Source organism: Miniopterus schreibersii (genome assembly GCF_964146895.1).
Source record: "Miniopterus schreibersii genome assembly, chromosome: 3".
NCBI lineage: Eukaryota > Metazoa > Chordata > Mammalia > Chiroptera > Miniopteridae > Miniopterus > Miniopterus schreibersii.
In genome coordinates this window covers 30,694,174-30,715,089 of record NC_138103.1, presented here as the reverse complement: position 1 = coordinate 30,715,089, position 20,916 = coordinate 30,694,174, and the positions used below count along the sequence as shown (strand labels likewise).

General features: G+C 40.4%; 1 protein-coding gene across 5 annotated transcripts in view; it reads left to right on the top strand.

The window, feature by feature from the left end:
* The window catches only part of LAMTOR4 (late endosomal/lysosomal adaptor, MAPK and MTOR activator 4), a 38,271-nt gene that overhangs the window by 1,772 nt on the left and 15,583 nt on the right, over nt 1-20,916 (top strand). For 2 of the 5 annotated variants that reach the window (XM_081133538.1, XM_081133540.1), the window contains exon 2: nt 4,241-4,396. The gene's annotated coding sequence lies outside the window, so the exon portion shown is untranslated. Of the gene's footprint in view, nt 1-4,240; nt 4,397-15,068; nt 15,184-20,916 lie in introns of those variants that run through there. The other 3 variants (XM_081133537.1, XM_081133541.1, XM_081133539.1) reach the window with 3 other exon arrangements.

Here is a 20,916-nt window from a genome sequence, read left to right as displayed (position 1 = left end):
CTCCTAGTAGGAGTGGCCAATACATTTACCCTAGGGTAGCCACTAAAAGTACAAGCCCCCCCATCAAGTACAGGCTGTGTTAGAAATAAAGGGATACCAGTGGCTCATGAGAGGAAGGCTAAATAAATATCAGGCTCTCGTCCTTCACTCTCCTGAATTAATCCTAAAGGTTTGCCAAACTCTCAATCCTGCCACCCTCCTACCAATAAACAAAGAAAACTAGGTCGCACACCAATGCATAGACACTGCTGAGTAAGTCAAACAGGCCTGACCTAAAGGATGAACCTTTACCTAAGCCTGATGCAGAATGGTTTACGGATGGCAATAGTTTTATACAAAATGGGGTAAAAGGTGGATTATACCATTGTCGGTCTTCAAGAAACACTAAAGTCAAAATGCGTGCACCCTACTACTTTGGCCCCAAAAGCTGAACTCATAGCACTCACTAAGGCCTTATAATTAGAGGAAAATATCCCAGTTAATATCTATACTGACTCTAAGTATGGGTTTCTAATTACATGCCCATGCTACTATTTGGAAAGAAAGAGGGCTTTTAACAGCTAAAACCTCCCCCATAAAACACCATAAAGAAATTTTAGAACTCCTGGCAGTTGTAACACTTCCCCAAGAAATAGCAATGATACATTGCCGGGGCCACCAAAAAGGAATATAGATATAGTCAAAGGCGGCTAAGGTAGTAGCCGGCCTTCATCAATCACCCTAAAGGCAGTTCGTTCCCCAACCTCCCTCAGCCCCCGAAAGGCCCCTTCTACACCACAGAGGAAATCTCCTGGGCCTTAAAGAATGGATTCTTCAGAGACCCTGCAGGCTGAATGTCTAGGGGTAGTAAACTTTTGTTACCTCACACCTTACTTGGGAAGAGGTGCTCTTGCCATCCTTGTCTCCCAGCTGTTTGACACCGAAGCTTCATAAAACTGTAAAAGAAATGACCAAGGATGTGTACTTTGCTCTAAAATAAACCTGAGTCACCTTCCTCTTCCTCCCCTCCTGACCCAATACAAACCTGGCACATACCCTGGGGAAGTTAGCAAGTTAATTTCACTCAGATGCCTCCTAAAGCTAGATTGAAATATTTGCTAGTATTTGTAAAAACTTTCCCTGGATGGATTGAAGCCTTTCCTAGCAGAACGGAAAAAGCTACTAAAATAACCGAGTACTTAGAAAAATCTTACCTAGGATTGGACTACCAAGAAGCTTATACAGTGACAAGTGACTCTCTTCGTAGCCAAAATTACACAACAGCTGGCTCAAGCTTTAGCAATTGACTACCACTTACATTCATCATGGAGACCTCAATTCTTGAATAAAGTAGATCTAAAGCTAATAAAACCCTAAAAAGGACTCTAACCAAGCTATGCCAAGAAACCTCAAAGTCCTGGATGTCCGTGTTACCCATATGGCTCATGAAAATGAGAGCTGTGCCAGGCCGGGCATGGCTCAGCCGTTGAGCGTCGACCTGGGATCCAGGCGATCAGGGTTCGATTCCCAGTCAGGGCACATGCCCGGTTGTGGGCTTGATCAATGACTCTCTCATCATTGATGTTTCTGTCTCTCTCTCTCTCTCCCTCTCCTTTCCTCTCTTTGAAATCAATAAAGATATATTTAAAAAGAAAAAGAAAATGAGAGCTGCACCTAAAGAAAAATTACAAGTTAGCCTCTTTGAACTCACCTTTGGCAGGCCTGTTCTCAGATCTGACCTAATAAAAATGACATCCAGCCAATGTCTTATTTTTTAAAAATATGTCTTCATTGATTTCAGAGAGAGGAAGGGAGAGGGAGAGCGAGAGATAGAAACATCAATGATGAGAGAGTCATTGATTGGCTGCCTTCTTCACACCCCCTATTGGAGATGGAGCCCACAACTCGGGCATGTGCCCTGACCAGGAATTGAACCATGATCTCCTGGATCCTAGGTTGATGCTCAACTGCTGAGCCACACTGACTGGGCTCCAGCTGATGTCTTATACCATTAATCTAGGACAAATACAAAAAACATTACAGAAATATGGAAACAAAATTCTACTTACCCCCAATAAAGACTACCAACACAAAAAAGTTAAACCAGAGAACAAGGTCTTTTAAAAACCTGGAGGGACGACTGTCCTAAGTCTCAACTACAGCCCAGATGGAAGGGCCCACATCAAGTCCGACTAAGCACCCCAACTGCAGTGAAGCTCGCAGGGATAGCCAGCTGGGTTCACTGATCTCAAATCAAACACGTTTCCTGTGAGTTCCCACAGAAACCACTGCCTGAGACCTACTTTTGTGAATCCATTGAGGATCTCAAACTCCTCTTCAAGAAATAAGAACCTGTTACAAATAAGTAATGTAATGGCTGGGCCTTAGTATAATTGTCCTCATATTTCTGACACTTTTTCTATTAGCCTGTCAGTATGCCCAGCTTCCTGCCCCAGGTAAAGAATTTTTCTGTTCTTGTTGGATTTAACCTTTATCAAGTAAAGTCCACTCAAATTATTCAAATTCTAACCAACAATGTTTATCCTTCTTGTTTTCATATCCCTACTGTACTCAAGACCTTTATGAAAAGAATGGAAGACTAATAAGCTGGTAAACTTTTCCAATATCATTGCTGCTGGAAATCAACTTTCCAATTGCTGGATCTGTCATAGACAGTGGATATCAAGAGCCCCCCCACCTTGATTTAAATCTAACCCTATTATCAGGGTCCCCAATTTTTTTTTTTAAGGAGCTAGTCCTTTTTCAGTAAACCTCTTTCCAGTTCCCGGCAGCTTTCCTTGCACCAACCTCACCCCATTCATTAATCAGACTAACTGGTCTGTATTGAGGTTCTTATGCAAGACTCTTACAGAACCCTGCTATCATTATATTACATTCGACAAATATATCAATAAGCTTGAACTAAATAATTCTGTCCTGTCTCTGATATATCCAAAGACTTCTTCTAACAATGTTTCCTGTACTCCCAATCAGACACAATGGTGTCCACTAGGCTACAGGGCTCAATCAGGTGTCTGGGAAACTAATTCTCAAAATGACTCCCAGAACATCTGCAGTTATTGACCAGGAGAAACTAATATTAACTGGAAACTCGTTTACCAAGTTCCCACAGCACATAAAGGCCCCACAGAGCCAAGGGACCTCCTCCTAAAAGGCGGACCCCTTTCCCCTGACTGCAGGGAAGACACCTACTGAGGTCCAACCCTATGGGCCTAGTTTTCAACAACTTATCCTCGGGGACCATCATTCCTTCTGGATATTTCTTTCTTTGTGGGCACTGCAAAAATAGCCTACCTTATGGTGGCTGACCTTATACCAAATTCCACCAACCATTACCTGCTCTTGCCTATCCGTGTATCAACAACACACAATTTCAGGGCCAGTGCACCTTAGGTTTTCTTAGCCCCCAAGGGATTTCTGTCACTGTTCATAATGCTACTCACCCTCAGAATAAGAGAGCCATAGGTCTCATTGTAGCTGGCATAGGCGCAGCCATCAGCTTATCAGGCCCATGGGGAAAATTCACGTATCATAAAGCCATCTTAAGAAGTTTAATGGACAGTACGGCTGCCCCAAAAAACCCTACTAGTGCCCTGGCCATTGTGACTCAGTGGTTAGACTGTTGGCCCTGCTCACCAAAGGGTCATGAGTTCGATTCCTAGTCAAGGGGATGTAGCTGGATTGCAGGTTCAGTCCCCAGCCCAGGTCCGGGCTTATGTGGGAGGCAACCAATTGATGTCTCTCTCACACTGATGTGTCTCTCTCTCTCTCTTTCCCCCCTCTCCTCCCTCCCTCCCACTTTCTCTAAAAAAAAAAAAAAAAACATGGAAAAAATGTTCTCAGGTGAGGATTAGCAAAAATAAAAAGAAATTACTAGCAATGCCCTCCAAAACAGTCTCTAGATGCTCTTGCTAATGTTATGGTAGACACCAGATTAGCCCTCAATTACCTACTAGCATTAGAAGGAGGAGTGTGCGCAGTCATAAATACAACCTGCTGCACTTACATTAACTTTTCAAATCAAGTAAAAGAAAATATCAAAAAACTCTATGACCAAGTCACCTGGCTTTATAATGTTAAAAGGGGAACCCTTCTGCCAGCTCAGTCTGGAGGCTATACAGTCTGCTCTCCCCTCCATTACCTGGTCTTTACCCCTCCTTGGGCCCCTAGCAGTTGTAGTTCTCCTCCTCACCTTTGGGTCATACCTTTTTAACCTTCTTGTCAAATTTGTTGCCTCTAGGAAACAACAATTCCATGTTAAGATGATGACACTTTGGGAATCCCGGCCCATCCCTACTTTAGAAGAATCGGCCAACGGCTTCTCTGTTCCAGTCTCGGATCCCATTCCCTTACCTCCCTTAAATCTCGCAGGGAGAGACTTCCATACACTACACAGGTAGGGACCATGGCCCTTGTCAGCAGGAAGAAGTTAGTGAAGACATACCCTCCTCCCTCATCACCCTAAAAGATTTCAGGGATGGAATCCTCTAAGGGGGCAATGAGGCAGGATTGTAAGAAGCTAGGAAAATTCTTAGACAAGTGGACTCAGGAAACTAAGACAAAATAATTAAACAAGGCCAAACAATTTGAACAATTTACTGACAGCTAGTAGTGAATCTTCCCTAACAAAGGACACTTGAGAGCAAATGGTTTATACCTCTCCTCCCTAACCAGAGAATAAATAGCTTAAGTTGCCCTAGTCAATGAGATAGTTAACAGAGACCCAATTAGTGCCATTTTTGCCAGCCAAACCCAAGGACAGATGAACAAATAACAAAAAACCTGATTGGAGCCAGACAGACCCAAGATAAAAGTAAAGTAGTGAAAATAGACCAGAGTGACCAGAGAATGATCCCAAACTCCCCTATACACTCATTTTAATGCATCAGCACATTAAAGAACACACAAGGAAAGCTGATGAATATTCTGCTAAAACCCTCCCAAGAGACTTTCCTTAAAATACTCCTCCCTTCCGCCCCTCTCCAACCCCTCCACTGGCCTGCAGAAGAGATTTAATAACCCTCCAGACAAAGAATGCCAGTGCTGGATCTCTCTCTGGAGCACACCCATGCCTTTCCTCCCTCTCAGGCATGCATCTTTACTCTTCTTTCCTAAATTCTAAGGGCCTGCACAAGACTTGCAACCAGGGGAGCAGTGGGCAGCAGCAGCTTGTCCTGGGCTGACCCCTTAAACCTGTCTCCAAGGCCCCTTTTCTCTGACTTTTCAGTGAGCTAACAGCAGCCCATTGAGGCCCACTTCTTTCCTATGACATTTCTAGAGAGCCAAAGACCAGCACTGCCTAGGCTTTCTCCTGTTGCTTCTTCTAGCCTAAGCCCTTCCCTTGTTTCACTGTCCCCAGCTTTAATAAATGTACTCTCAAAATCACCTGGACTCATATTATGAAATCTTTCCTGTACAAAGTAAAAAAACTCCCACCCACTACTGGTAGGCCCAAAGCAGACCCACTCCAGACCCAGTCCCTGTCAGTGACATAACTAATAGGCTTATGAATATTTATGAGCAAAGTGTCACTGATTTTATGGTAATAAGATATAAACAGAAGAAATCCTGACATGGATAGTAGCTTTATATGTTCTTTCCATCTTAACAGGGCCATAAAAAAATAAAGTACCACTAAATATGAGTTCTAGAATTATAGAGGTAATTCCTAATCCAAAAGTAACAGAAAATATCAACAGAACATTCAAATTCATGGAGAATTGGAATGCCAAAAAAAATGAAAGCAGGGAATTGTTTTGTAGGTAGATAACTCTTGTTCTGCCAATACTGTGAGTTTCTTAAGCAGCTTGTCTCCCCCCTCCTAGCTGTGAACCACCCTGGATGTTGTGTTACCAGGAAACCCAGGTGGGGCTTGGGGCTGCCTGTCCCAGTATTCAATTCAACAGAGGCAGGGTTGAATCTTATAAGACGTTTATTGAGAAGGCCGGCCAACCAAGAAAACAGGGAGCATGCGAGCATCCAAAACCTGTCTTAAGGAGTGGCGTGAGGGATAGGGTTATATGGGGAAATGGGGTAAACTGAGGCTGGAAATGGAATGCAGCTATTGTGCAGCCCCAGAGGTCCGCAGGCATCAGCTATTGTTCTTCGTCATCTGGTGATGTCTTGATAAGATGATATCTTGACTCCTGGTTGGATAGGCCTGACCATGCCTCTTGGCCATATTGTCCAAGGTTGCATCACCTCCTTAATTGCTTTGTCCAGAATCAAGGGGAGTGTATGGGCGCAAAGGCCTAGGGAAAAGAAACTCAAGGAAAAAGAAACTTAAACCCCTGTTCACATAAGTATATGTATTCTATAACTTATAAGTAATATGATTTTATGTCAGATTAATTCAGGTGTTCAATCTTTGGACATTATAAATGCCCTTATCTTTTCCTCCTCTAGTTAGGTAAATTAGTTGATATCTATCAACTTTATACTATACTAAATCTTATTCTTTTTTTTTCTTTTTTTCTTTTTTTAAATATATCTTTATTGATTTCAGAGAGAGGAAAGGAGAGGGAGAGAGAGATAGAAACATCAATGATAAGAGAGTCACTGATCGAGCCCGCAACCCGGGCATGTGCCCTGACCAGGAATTGAACCCCGATCGCCTGGATCCTAGGTCGACACTCAACCGCTGAGCCACGCCCGGCCGGGCTAAATCTTATTCTTAAATCTGTCATATTGCTGTAGTGCTAAAATCTTTGCTTCTGCCACGTGGCTCCTGTCCATTTTGGGGCAGACAAACTGGCAAAGGCTAGAGAAAAGAGGCATACATTGTAGACAACAACACGAAATTAGACAAATGAATATGAAAAGTAAAAAGACCAGGGATGCTTCCTTTATCCCAGTCCAGCTGGGTAACCAAGAGGCCAAGGCAGAGAACTCCTTAGTAAAGCAGCCTTCCCTTTGTTTAACGTGGGAAAAAGTATCTTGGACTTTTGTAACTTATGCTCTATGAGTTCAGAGTTATCAGTTAGATTGAAACAGCACATACCCTTAAAATCTTCACACCCCTGATTGTGTCTGAGTAATAAGTAATCAATGGCGGCTTGATTTTCTCGGACGGCTTCTCTTACTTGCCCCAGTTCCTGACCCATAGCCGCTGTAGCCTGGGAGGTAGAATTCAGAGCTTTTACCATAGCACAAGGCAAATTAGTTACTTCAGTGTCCAATAATCTTACCATCACTGGAGTGACAAATATAGCCATAGAGATATATTCAGCCTGGCTGAACAGATTTACTTCACCATCGCAGTTTCCATCTAGTGTGAGCTCACGGCGCACCCGCTGAGGATGAGGCTTCTGTGGCAATGTTACAGTCAAGCATCCAACGGTGCAAGGGCCTCCAGCACTATTCATCGGTTAAACCACAGAGCAGGAACCAACCAGGAGGAGGGCGAACAAGCCCATTTCCATAAGATAGGGATTTTATTTTGAACAGTTCAATTCTGCTGATATTTCAAAGACAAAAACAGTGTCCTGGACATCCTGTAAAGTATACACACTCCTATGGTAGCTACCTCTGCTACTTTAATAGAAAACATAGTATGACCCCTTCCAACAATAATAGGGCAATTGGTAGCATCTGCTCCCAATGCAGATGAGTCTCCTGCCATAGTTTTGGCTCCCAACCTTTCCTGAGGCCTCGATGTTATTTCTACAGAGGAAAGGTCAGGGAGTCCAAACTGCATGACCAGTGATATGCTAAGGCGGGCCATTCTGGTGGGGGAGATCCCACCCTACCCTTGCTAGGCACCTGGGGCTTTCTACCTTGATGACCTTCTGTACCTGGCCCTTTGTCCTTGCTCTGCTTATGTCTGTCTGACTGCCTACTACATCCCCCTCAAGGATCTTGGCTCTGAATTATTTCAGAGAAGAGAGGTGCAGTCTCTTCTTACAGCTACTTCCTGCTGAAAGGGGGTGACGTTTTCCTTCAGAGCCAAGAGATCCTTGCTCTTTTTCAGAGGGACAGTGAGGCCTGGGCACAAAAGGAGGTCGCAGTGGTATCTAGAGGTAGTTTTCCCTGAGTACAAGTAGGGCTTGTAACCTGGTGGAGACAAACTGTTATAAATTTTAATATTATTGGGGCAAAGCCAGAACAAGAATTATGACAAATGGTTTTGTGGAAGGAGAAACAAAACAAAACAAAACAAAACAAAAAGACATTTCAGTTCTAATGTTTCCCTATTGAAACAATTTCCCCCCCCTTAAATCACCCTCATTTCATTAAAGAGCCTAATTAAGACGAATCTCTTTACTGTGCCATTCAGTTTCAGTTTGGCCTGATTGTTTGTATGAATCCAATAAGAATAGCACTTGACCATATAGGCTTTTAAAAATCTGCTTTGCTGGAATCTCATGATTGAGCTTTAATTAGCCCCTCAGGGCAAAGAAGCCAGCTACCCAGTTGCCACCAGGTTTTGCCTGCAATACCTATAGACTCAAGTTCTTGAGGTCCCTAAAATGTCTTGAGGTTATTTCCTTGCCATCTCCCAGGAAAACAACCTTTGTCTGTTACCTGGAAAGACTGCTCTGAACCATATGACCAAGCAAGGTACCAGGCTTTCTCCAAGGTGCTCTTATTGGCTTCAAAGTCAGTCCTCGTTTTCTTGAGGTTTTCTGGTGACATCCAGAGTCCAGGCATGTCTCTCTCAAACATGACATTTCAGTCCAAGTCTTGGTTAATAAAGGCACAATTGAAAACCGGTCTTACTGAATTCATGCAAAGAAACGTATTGCCACAATTCACTCATTAAAAATTGCCAAATTCTGGAGGGATCAAGCAGGTAGGGAGAAAAATATAATTTACCTAATTGCTTTAAGAAAAGAAACAAATTTTCTTATGTCTGAAAAACAGAAAGATTAGAAATCAGAAATACTTTTAACAAAATTTACAAAAACTATAATTATTTTCAGTTCATTCAGTCCCATAATCAATTTTTATTTCTCCTGATTTTTTTTCTTGCCAGTACTTCTATAAATCCAGATACTCTATGGAGTTCTAATAATTCTCATCCAGTTCAAAGGGGATGATCTGAAACTTTATCCTCAGAGATATATAATTTAAAATAAGTCAGAGACTTTTCCATGGATCCCTCAGAAGTTGTGACATTTCTACAAATGCATTTCAACAAAACAGTGAGTGTCTCTATATAACAAGAAGAAATTTAAAAGGATGTGGTATAAATTTGATTATAACGCAATTGACATGGAATCTTGTCCTTTCTGCAAAACACAAAATTCCAGAATATCAATTAAAATTATAAATGAAAGTATATTAGAATTTATAGACTCCTAGAGATTTTTACATCTATTTGGATAACATGTATATATAAATAGAATATAGTTATTATTTCTTTACTCGACAGAGCTTCCATGTACCTTAAGTATAAGCTTTTCCTTCATAAGGAGAGAAAACAAAATCCTTTGAGGCATTCCAGGGCCTATTGGGATGACCTAAGCCAATTCTGGGTAAAAAAAAAGTTTCTTAAAATTCAAACCCTGGGAAGGTTTCAAACTTATTTGACCAAAAGATCATATATCATCATTATTATTATGAAACAGTATTAAAGTATTTATTCATTCAAAGTGATAAGAGAGATTAAACACAAACATAGGCTAGTAAAACTTCAGTTCCCATGATTACGGAGATGGCTTTTTTAAAGTAATCAAGTACCTGATTAATATAACATAATATATAACCATTTTAATAATTTATAAAACTTTTGCATCCTAGGCAAATACAGGAAAAACTTTTTCCCTTTTAACAGGCTGGAAAGGACTAAACAAATTCTGTATTAGTTCATTTTAGATTCACTTATCTAATTAAATTTATTATTAAGATTACCTACAATTTCCTTTTAAGATTTCTCTTTATAACCCTTCTACAGCTTTCACAAACCTTCTTACCTATTTAGAAATAATCGGCTTTAGAGCAACTCATGTTCTTTTCTCCTTCAAAATGCATCTCCATGCCTCATGCCTTCTTTTACTAAAACTATACAATTTCTTTCCAATTAATTAGGGTTCTTAACTCTTAGAAACCTTAATTTTTAGGTGACATGTGATTAATTAACATCCCTCAGATTAGCAGTACATTCACATTTTTTAAAGATATATTTCAAATAAAATGCAAGACATTCATTAACATACTCAAATCTATCCTCTAGATTCTCTGTAATAAGAAGTTAAAAGTAGACAACTCAGATTAACATTTCAGTATCCTGTTATCTCAAAATACCTAGATATTTGATAATTTTTATTATTTAACCCAGCAAAACTCCAGTCTTAAGTTACCAAGGACTTTGGAAAACTGTTTATATATATATATATATATATATATACACAAAATTACTGAAAAACCTTATAAAGACCCTTCATCTTAGTTATATCTAATTTTTATGTCTTAACAACCTTATGAGGTTTTAAAGAGAATTATTATTTCCCAAGGCATTTTCTTGGCAAGTTTTGTAACTCCTGGAACTCAGGTGGGGAAAATATCTTCTTTTTTTTTTTCCTTTACAGAGTGGGTGTGGCCCCTCCTTCTGCCTGAGGGCATTTTGGCATCTCTGGCCTTTTGGGAGAAAAACTTGGGGGTTTTAAAAAGATTTATTTCCCTATTTTAAACAAAAATAAAATTTAAAAATTAAAATAAATAAATAAATAAATAAATAAATAAATAAAGTATCTGGTAATTAAAAAAAGAGATTTATTTCCCATATTTTTCTTTCTGAATAGAATATCATACTATGAAATCCTTGTACATAAGAAGAGATCTTATGTTATTTTAAAACAGAAACAAAACAACTAAAGTAAATGAATGAATACTCTCAAAAAGAGGGACTGGGACAGTAGCCTTAGAATCTTCATCTCACATGAACCCAGAACAGCAAAAGACCTTCCATCTAAGCAGTGCAAAGCCCAGGCAGCAGACAGGATTCCCAGTGTCCACAAATGGTGAAGAGCAGACCAAGTCCCCCAAAAGACAAAAGCATGCAAAGAACATCTATAACCAAAGTCACATTGCAGACAGACAGACAAAACTCTCACTAGTTAAGCAGTTCAAGCTGCTGATGCCTTGAGAGGAGGGCAGGGCAGCAAGTTCCTGCAGCCCCCTCCTCCTGCCTGGGTTCAGCCCGCCACAAGCAGCTGGGGACTCCAGCAAAGTGGGATATACTCCCATCTTTAAACACATTTTAAGCAAGATTACAGGCAAGGTTACACAAGGCAAAACTACCCTAATATACAATATTTACAAATGCATACAACAGACAACCACTTGCGGCTTACGGTGCACAGCCAGACAGAACACCAGACCGAAGGGCCTGGACTGCACAGGGCTAAGTCTCGCCCCTAAGCTGATCGGGCTGGGGTGCGGAGACCAGGCAGGGCCGAGAGAGGCCGCCTGCACCCAGGAGCTGGCCAAGCTCACCCCAGATAGGGGACAACAGGCTACAGACAACAGATGCCCCCCTTTACGGGGTTACAGAAGCAGAAGTCCACCAGAACGCGGCCCAGCGGGCTGCCAGGTGGGGTTGCCAGAGCATTTCCCATGTTTTCGAGTTATACAACACCCACAAACAACACACACAGGGACAGAAGCTACCTTAAATATGCCACTCCTGGCTTACAGTGCCCGGGACTTACTGATCAGATCCGAGCAGCCCAGCAAACACCGATTCACCAACAGCGAAGGCGACTGGGAAAGTTCAGAAGCGCTTAAGGAAAGTTCTCGAGTTAAATAACTCGGCAGCTGCTGGGGAGTTTCTGTAGGTGCTTGAATGAAGTCTTCCAAGTCCAGGCAACCATCAGAGTCCTTCAGCACTCCCCGTAGGGGCTCACCTCAGGGCTCAGAGGGGGGTCCATCTGGGTTGCCAAAATAAATTACTGGGAAACCCTGGTGGGCTCGGGGCTGCCTGTTGCAGTATCCAATTGTTGAATCCTATGAGGCATTTATAGAGAAGGCCGGCCAAGCAAGAAGACAGGGAGCATGCGAGCGTCCAAAACCTGTCTTAAGGAGTGGCGTGAGGGATAGGGTTATATGGGGAAATGGGGTAAACTGAGGCTGGAAATGGAATGCAGCCATTGTGCAGGCCCGGAGGTCCGCAGGCATCAGCTAATGTTCACGGTCATCTTTTGATGTCTTGATAAGATGATATCTTGACTCCTCTTGGCCATATTGTCTAAGGCTGCGTCACCTCCTTAATTGATTTGTCCAGAATCAAGGGGAGTGTATGGGCGCAAAGGCCTAGGGAAAAGAAACTCAAGGAAAAAGAAACTTAAACCCCTGTTCACATAAGTATATGTGTCCTATAATTTATAAGTAATATGAACATATGTCAGATTAATTCAGGTGCTCAATCTTTGGACATTATAAGTGCCCCTATCAGTTTCACAGTAATTGTCACTTTTCCTATTTTGTCAGCCTGAGGAGCAACCATCCTCTATAAGTTATGCAAGACACATAATTTAGAAGGAAGGCTTGGGACTCCAGGGCCTCAACAAAGGATTTTACAGCAACTCGAAGTTTTCAACATGGCTTATTTTTTTCTGCTACAATGTCAAAAACATTATTCCTGTCAATAAGGATCCAACCTTGGAACTTTTCTGAGAAAATTTGGAATGTGTCTTCTCTCAGGCACAATCGCCTCAGTCATTAACATCCCTTTCGATATTGCCAAAAATAGGATTTAAGGGCCTCAGTCAGTTCCTGGAGAGATCAAGTACAGTACCTGTTTTAAAACAGTGGCAACAGTCTATCATGAAGAAGGGATTTTAGCTTTGTACAGAGGCCTGCTTCCTAAAATTAGAGGCTTGGACGGGGTGGTGCAGTGATGCTGCTGGTTAAGGACTATACATATTCATGGCTTCAGGAGAACTGGTGATTGCCTATGAAGTGTGTTTACCCCTTGAGATAATGCATATTTGCTCTACAGCACCTTGAGACTATCAATCAGCTAAACTGATACAATTATAAATGATAATTATACAATTATATATAAGTATAAAAAGGAAAAACAATTTAAAAACAAAACCTATTTTGATACTTCAAAAATTATCTTTAGACAATTTGAGACTGTAGTTATGGCTATATCCATCATAAAATTGTAAGAAGAAAAATAATATGAAGCAATGAGGTATGTAAACAACATAAAAAAATAGCATAGAAATCAGATATATTTCATAAAAGCAATATAAATTTTGTAACCTATGTTTTACTTACATTGTTTCACAATGAAAATCCATTGTATTGATAATTATTTTTTCCCAAGAGGCCAAGAAATTTTTTTAAAATGCCGAAATTTAAAGTTTTTATAAGAATTAAACTCTTCCATAAATAATATTTAAAAGTCATAAAGAAAATATTTTTAAAGTGCACTAAAATGGCCTTTTAAAAATGTTGCCTTTTATGTTAAAATGTAAATTTGTTTTGTTTTTTAGTAATAATACACATCTCAGCTAAATCTGTTTTATATTTCCCTAAATCTATTTTATATTTTGCACTGTTGTTTAAAGCAGGTCATACTTTAAAATTCTGATATTTGAAGTCTTTTGTGACAAATAGAAAACATGAAGTTATATTAAACTACTTTCCTTTACATAATTCCCTTTGAAAACAAGTTTTTTTGCTGAAATATGTTCATGTTAAATTACAATTTGGAACCACTCCTTGAGCTCATTCGTGCTGTCTGTATTTGCATCCAAATACCTTTTTTCAAAACTCTTACCTATGCCATTCTTAAAATGAATGTTTAAAGTAAAAGTACATTTCCAGGTTATTAGTTATAAGTGACAGCTTCAGGTGTAAAATCTGCTGTTTGAAATGTTAAAATATGTATTATTCAGGGAAAATGTTTCAAAATAGAAGTACATTCTTAGCATTTTTGAAGATTCCTGTACTAACATGCACTCCAAAAAATACCTTGTTGGCCTTGATATAAACAAAGGATTTTATATCTGCATCCTTAAGTGATGCTACTTCAGTAATTAAAAGTCAACAAAAATATCTGCACGTTCTAGGTGACACCTGTTCTTTACTGTGGGATATTTCTACCATGAGGCTATGTCACTAAAGCATTTTGAAAATAAAAGATAGCATGGCAATTATTACTTTTTATTAATTTAGAGCATTTGAAGCATAAAAACAAAGGCTTTTTGACATATTATATAATTGATGAGGTGGCAAAAAAAGAAAGAGAAGAAAACGAAAGTGGAAGCATTTGATTTTCCTTGCTTGTTAAATCTTTCTAGAACCAGCTTCTGAAACACACACAAACAGTTGAAACAATATCACTCACTGGTTGGAAGACATCACTCTGACACACAGTCGTTAATTTTGCCAAGGCCTAGCACCAAGCAGCTTCACAAACACACAGCAAGTCTGCAGGATTATAAGGTATGAGTAAGCCCAAACTGAACTAAACATTTTCATGACTAAGTAAAACGAAGCAAAATGCTGTTTTCAGGACAGTGCAATAATTACAGCATATTTCCTCATGTGCAGCATGATTTTCCAACTGTCACTTAAGCATTACACAGTAAATGCTGAAAAACACACACAGAGAATTTTTGGATGTGCAAATGCAATATCATATTATTAATACAAAAGTTGCTAAGCTATAGGATTATAATACCACTATTTGGATGTTGAGACCACTTAAAATGTTCAATACATTTCCAACACAGTCTCCTGGTTGGCCACCAGCCTCATCACCATACTGTCTACCCGCACAGCACCCCAGTCACACCAGTCATTTTCATCAAACTGAGTCACTGTCAGAATCTCTGTACTACCGGGCAATGTGTCTGTACAGGATAGCGGCCAGGTCATTCCCTGCTGGCTCATGCTTGGCCTCTTGTCCACCATGCTCTAGTACCCTTTTCAGCTGAATTCCCATTCAAATAGCAAAGAGAACACTTCGAGCATCACTTACGGGTGATTGTGCAGTTTCTTGTCATTTTGCCTCAGCTACTGGGGAACCATGCATTGGGGAGGATGAGAGAGAAGAGTCTGCACCCAGAGGGCCTGGCAGGGGAGGTGAGGGACCCGGAAGAGGCGGGGCTGTGACTACCACCCCATGAGTAGGAAGAGCCAGCTGATGCCGAAAGGAGGGCTGAGTGGGAATCTGAAGAGGACCTAGGAGAACAGTTTGTGCTCAAGGGATCATGGTGGGGTTGGGTAAGGAGGTGGTCCTGAGGGGTTGTAATATTCAATGATCAGGGCTGGGAGCAACTGTAGTATGCTGGAACCGTGGGTGCTGAGGCCTGGGATCCTTCTGCAGCCTGTGGAGGGGATGGCAGAGGTGACTGCTGAGGTCTGTTCAAGGCCTTGTGCCTCACCAAGGCGGGAGGTCAGTACTCATGCTCCAGGGCCTGGTTAACTGGCCCATGTGGCAGTGCCTCATCCTCTGCTATAAAGGGGTGCGGGTGCAGAGAATGGTTGGGAGTGGCCAGGTAAGAGTAATCTGTGACATCCTATGCGTGAGACCTAGTATCTGGGGACAGAAATCCCTGGGAAGACGTTCCATGGTACACACTCTGAGACAACTTGTTGGGTCTGAGTTCTTTGTCATATGCCATCATTTCCACTCCCAGTGACTGTTTCTGGCTTTTCTAACCTTTTCACCTCATTAATTGTAACACCTACATGCTTTTGCTCTTTTTCACACCTTTTTTCTTTCCTTTTGTCTTCCTTCCGGATTTAGATGCCTTTTATTTCTTCTCTTGCCTTATTGCTCTGGCTAGCACTTCCAGAACTATGTTGAATTAGAGTGGTGAGAGTGGGCATCCTTGTCTTGTTCCTGATTATAGAGGAAAAGCCTTCAGTTTTCACCACTGAGTATGATATTGGCTGAGGGTTTGTCATATACGGCCTTTATTATGTTAAGGTACTTTCTTTCTATTCCCATTTTATTGAGTGTTTTAATCATAAATGGATGTCGTATCTTATCAGATGCTTTTTCTGCATCTATTGATAAGATCATATGATTTTTATCCTTTCTTTTGTTAATGTGGTGTGTTACATTGATTGATTTGCATATGTTGGACCGTCCTTGTGCCCCTGGAATGAACCCCACTTGATCATAATGTATTTTTTTTAATGTATTGTTTTATTCGATTTGCCAGTATTTTGTTTAGGATTTTTGCATCTGTATTCATCAGAGATACTGATCTGTAGTGGGTTTTTTTTGTTATTCTGGCCAGGTCTTGGTATCAGGGTTATACTGGCCTCATAAAATATGTTAGGAAGTGTTGCCTCTTTTTCAATTTTTTGGAGGAGTTTGAGAAGGATAGGTTTTAAATCTTCTTTGAATGTTTGGTAAAATTCACTGGCGAAGCCATCTGGTCCTGGGCTTTTATTTTTTGGGAGGTTTTTGATAGTTGTTTCAATTTCCTCACTGCTGATCAGTCTATTTAGATTTTCCAATTCTTCATGATTTAGTCTAGAAGCATTATATATTTCTAGGAATTTATCCATTTCTTCTAGGTTATTGAATTTGGTGGCATATAATCTTTCATAGTATTCTAATATGATCCTTTGTATGTCTGTGGTAACTTCTCTTTCATTTTTGATTTTGTTTATATGGGTCTTTTCTTTTTCCCTTAGTGACCCTAGCCAAGGGTTTGTCCATTTTATTAATCCTTTCAAAGAACCAGCCCTTTGTTGAATTAATTTTTCGTATAGTCTTTTTGTTTTCTATTTCATTCAGTTCTGCTCTGGTTTTTTGTTTTGTTAATCCTCACCCAAGGACATTTTTTTCCGTTGATTTTTAGAGAGAGTGGAAGGGAGGAAGGGAGGGGACAGAGAGAGAGAAAGAGAAACATTGATGTGAGAGAGACACATCAATTGGTTGCCTCCTGCACACTCCCCAACCAGGGCTGGGGATCGAACCTGCAACCCAGGTATATGCCGTTGACCAGGAATCAAACCTGAAACCCTTGGGTGCACAGGCCAATGCTCTAACCACTGAACACGCTGGCCAGGGAAATTTTGCTCTAATTTTTATTATTTCCTTTCTTCTGCTAACTTGGGTTGCTTTTGTTCTTCTTTTTCTAGTTCTTTAAGATGTGATATTAGGTTGTTTACTTGGGCTTTCTCTTGTTTCTTGCAGCAGGCCTGTAATGATATAAACTTTCTTCTTATTACTGCTAATGTGGCATCCTAGAAGTTTTGATATGTCCTATTGTCATTCTCATTTGTCTCTCTATATATTTTGATCCCACCTTTTGTTTCTTCTTTGTCCCAGTCATTTTCCAATGGTATGTTGTTTAATCTCCATATATTTGTGGGGTTTTTTTTTACCTTCCTTTTGCAGTTGATTTCTAACTTCAAAACATTGTGGCCAGAGAATATGCTTGCTATCATGTCAATCTTCTTGAATTTTTTGAGGTTAATTTTGTGACCCAACATATGGTCTATCCTTGAGAATGTTCCATGTGCACTGGAGAATGTATAATCTGATTTCTGGGATAAAAGGCTCTGTAAATGTCAATTATGTCCATTTGGTCTAGTATGCCTTTTAAGACCAATATTTCTTTATTGATTTTTTTGCTTGGATGATCTATCTAGAGCTGTCAATGGGGTATTAAGGTCCTCAACTATGATTGTGTTTTGGTCTGTTTCTCCTTTTAGTTCTGTGAGTAGTTGATATATTTTGGTGCTCCCTGATTGGGTGAATATATATTAGGAATTGTTATGTCTTCTTGATGTAGTGTCCCCTTTATCATTATAAAATGCCCATCTTTGTAGCCATTTTATCCTTATTTTCTGGTAGCTCTGTGCCTCTGTTTGTTCTTTTCCTTTGTGGTCTGTCTGTTGTTTTTGTTCGGCGGTATTTCAGGCTTCTTTCCTGTTTCCTCTTTTTTTTAAGCTATGTGTCTCAGTTTGGAGGTTTTTGTGTGTGGTTACCCTTAGATTTATGAAAAAGAAAGTTGCATATGTACAACAGGTTTCTTTTTTCTTTTGAGTGCATCTGATCTTCATCCTCCTTTGCCAGTTCAGATCTTTACTCCCTCTCCTTTTATATTTTTATTGTCACAAGTTGTCCCTGTTTATGCTATAAGTTTTTGGTGATCTTACTTGTAGTGTTGTGACCTTATGTTCTTTGTTTCAAGTAGAATAACCCCCTCAAGTATTTCCTGCAATGGAGGTTTTCTGGTGATAAATGCCCTCAGCTTTAGTATGTCTGGAAAAGTCTTTATTTCTCCTTTATATTTAAAGGATAACTTTGCTCGATATATTATTATTGGCTGGTAATTTCTTTCAGTCATTTGAATGTTTGGTTCCACTCTCTTCTGTCTTGTAGAGTTTCTGCTGAGAAGCCTGATGATAACCTGATGGGGGTTTTCCTTTGTAGGTTACTTACTTCTTTTCCCTGGCTTCTTTGAGAATTTTTTCTTTGTCATTAATTTTTGACAGTTTCACTACAATGTGCCTTGGAGAGGTAATTCGGTGTTGGATTAAGGTAACTTAGTGTTTTGTTTGCTTCTTGAATTCAAAGATCTAGCTCTTTCCATAGGTTTGGGAAGTTCTTATCCACTATTTGTTTGAATTGGCTCTCTTTTCCTTTCTCCCTCTCTTCTTCTCTAGTATGCCTATTATTCTTACATTGCTTTTTCTGATGGAGTCAGATAGTTCTTGTAGAGCTCTTTCTTTTTTTATTTTTATGCTCAGGTCTCTCTCTTCTCTCTGTCATTTCTAGATTTCTGTCTTTGACATTACTAATTCTTTCCTCCATCTGGTAGTCTCTGTTTCCTATGCTCAGTAGTTCACCCCTGATCTTTTTAATTGAATACTTCATCTCCAGGATTTTTGTTTGGTTCTTTTTTAAAGTTTCAATCTCTTTGTTAAAGTACTCATTTTGTTCATTAATTTGTTTTTCAAGTGCATTAAATTGCCTGATTATATTTTCTCACATATTGTTGAGCATTTTCAGAACTGCAATCTTGAATTCTCTGTCATTCATATCACATATTTCCATGTGTTCCAATTTTCCATGTGGAGATGTTTCATTTTCTTTCTGAGCTGCCTCACTACCATGCTTATTCATGATATTTGCTGGGCTCCTTCTCTGTCTAGGCATATATGTATTATTGGCCCTTCTCTAGCAGCTTTCTGTGAAGAGGTCTTTTCAGTAGGTGGCACTGAATTACAAGTTTTTTTAGCTCTGTGAAATCCCAAAGTTGACCTCTCTGGCTGCCATCAGTATGGCTGCATTGCTTGGGGGTGGGGTTTGATTTGTGCTCTCAGTAATTAAGACCTGGGATCTTTGTGGTGTCCTCCCCAACGTGCCCCAATTGGGGATCAGTAACAGGGAAATAGCGATTCTGTTGTAATAGTTCTCGGTTTGTGGATAATGTGCTCCTCAACGTGATGTCAAGGGCCATGGGAAGAGAGTTTTGGGAGTCTAAGTGGAAGCAGGGCTCTGTGGTTCTATTTCTTTGCTTGGTATACTGACCACCTGACAGCAAGCAGACAGCTGAGGCAGAACCCCTGCACTGTGTCCTTGCTCAGGCATCATGGCAGGCTCATCCACAGTTCTCATCACTCACTCCTGAAAGAGTGCTCACCAAGACTCTTTTTTCCTCCCAGCCAAAGGAAGTGCCTACTACCACTGGCTTCCTCCCCTCTCGGGATGAGACAGCCACAGGCTTCTGGCTGCAGGGCTGTGTCTGTGGCTATCTGAGCTCTGCCTTCTTGCCTCCCTTGTTTGTTCCTGTTTGCCTAACCTTAGATGTTTCAATGCATGGATCTCTCAGGCATGCCTATATGTTGAGCAGGGAATCCTTTGTTGAGTCATAGCTGATCAATTTGTTGAAATTTCATGGGGAGAGACCAAGGGTATCTCACACTGCCATTCCTCTGAAGTACCCTATGTTTTTTGATTGGAGCATTTAATCCATTCACATTTAAAGTGATTATTGATAGGTATGTATTTATTGCCATTTTATTCTTTATAATTATGTTCCTTTTCTTTCTTTCCCCCTCCCTCCTCCCTCCCTCCCTCCCTCCCTCCCTCCCTCCCTCCCTCCCTCCCTCCCTCCCTCCTTCCTTCCTTCCTTCCTTCCTTCCTTCCTTCCTTCCTTCCTTCCTTCCTTCCTTCCTTCTTCTTAAAGAAGTCCCTTTAACATCTATACTGGTTTGGTGGTGGTGAACTCCTTTAGCTTTTTCTTGTGTGGAAAGCTCTTTATCTCTTCAATTTTATTAAATATATCTTTATTGATTTCAGAGAGAGGAAAGAAGAGGGAGAGACAGAGATAGAAACATCAATGATGAGAGAGTCATTGATCGGCTGCTTTCTGCATGCCCCCAACTGGGGATCAAGCCCTCAACCCAGGCATGTGCCCTGACTGGGAATCAAACCCTGATTGCCTGGATCTTAGGTCGACGCTCAACTGCTGAGCCACGCCTGGCCGGCTTTTCTTCAATTTTAAATGATAGCCTTTCCAGGTAGAGTAATCTCAGTTGTAGGTCCTTGCTTCTCACCATTTTGACTATTTCATGTCAATCCCTTCTGGCCTGAAATATTTCTGTTAACAAATCAGCTGACAGTCTTATAGGAGCTCCCTTGTGGATAACTAACTGTTTTTCTCTTGCTGCTTTTAGGATTTCCTCTTTGTCTTTAACCTTTGGCATTTTAATTATGATGTGCCTTGGTTTGGGCCTCTTTGGGTCCATCTTATTTGGGACTCTCTGTGTTTCATGGACCTGTGTGTCTTTTTCCTTCACCAGGTTAGAGAAGTTTTCAGTCATTATTTCTTCAAATAGTTTCTCAATCTCTTGCTTTTTCTCTTCATCTGTTATCCCCTATGATGCAGATGTTATTATGCTTGATGTTGTCACAGAGACCCCTTAAACTATCCTCATTTAAAAAAATTTTTTCTTTTTGTTGCTCTAATTGGGTGTTTTCTG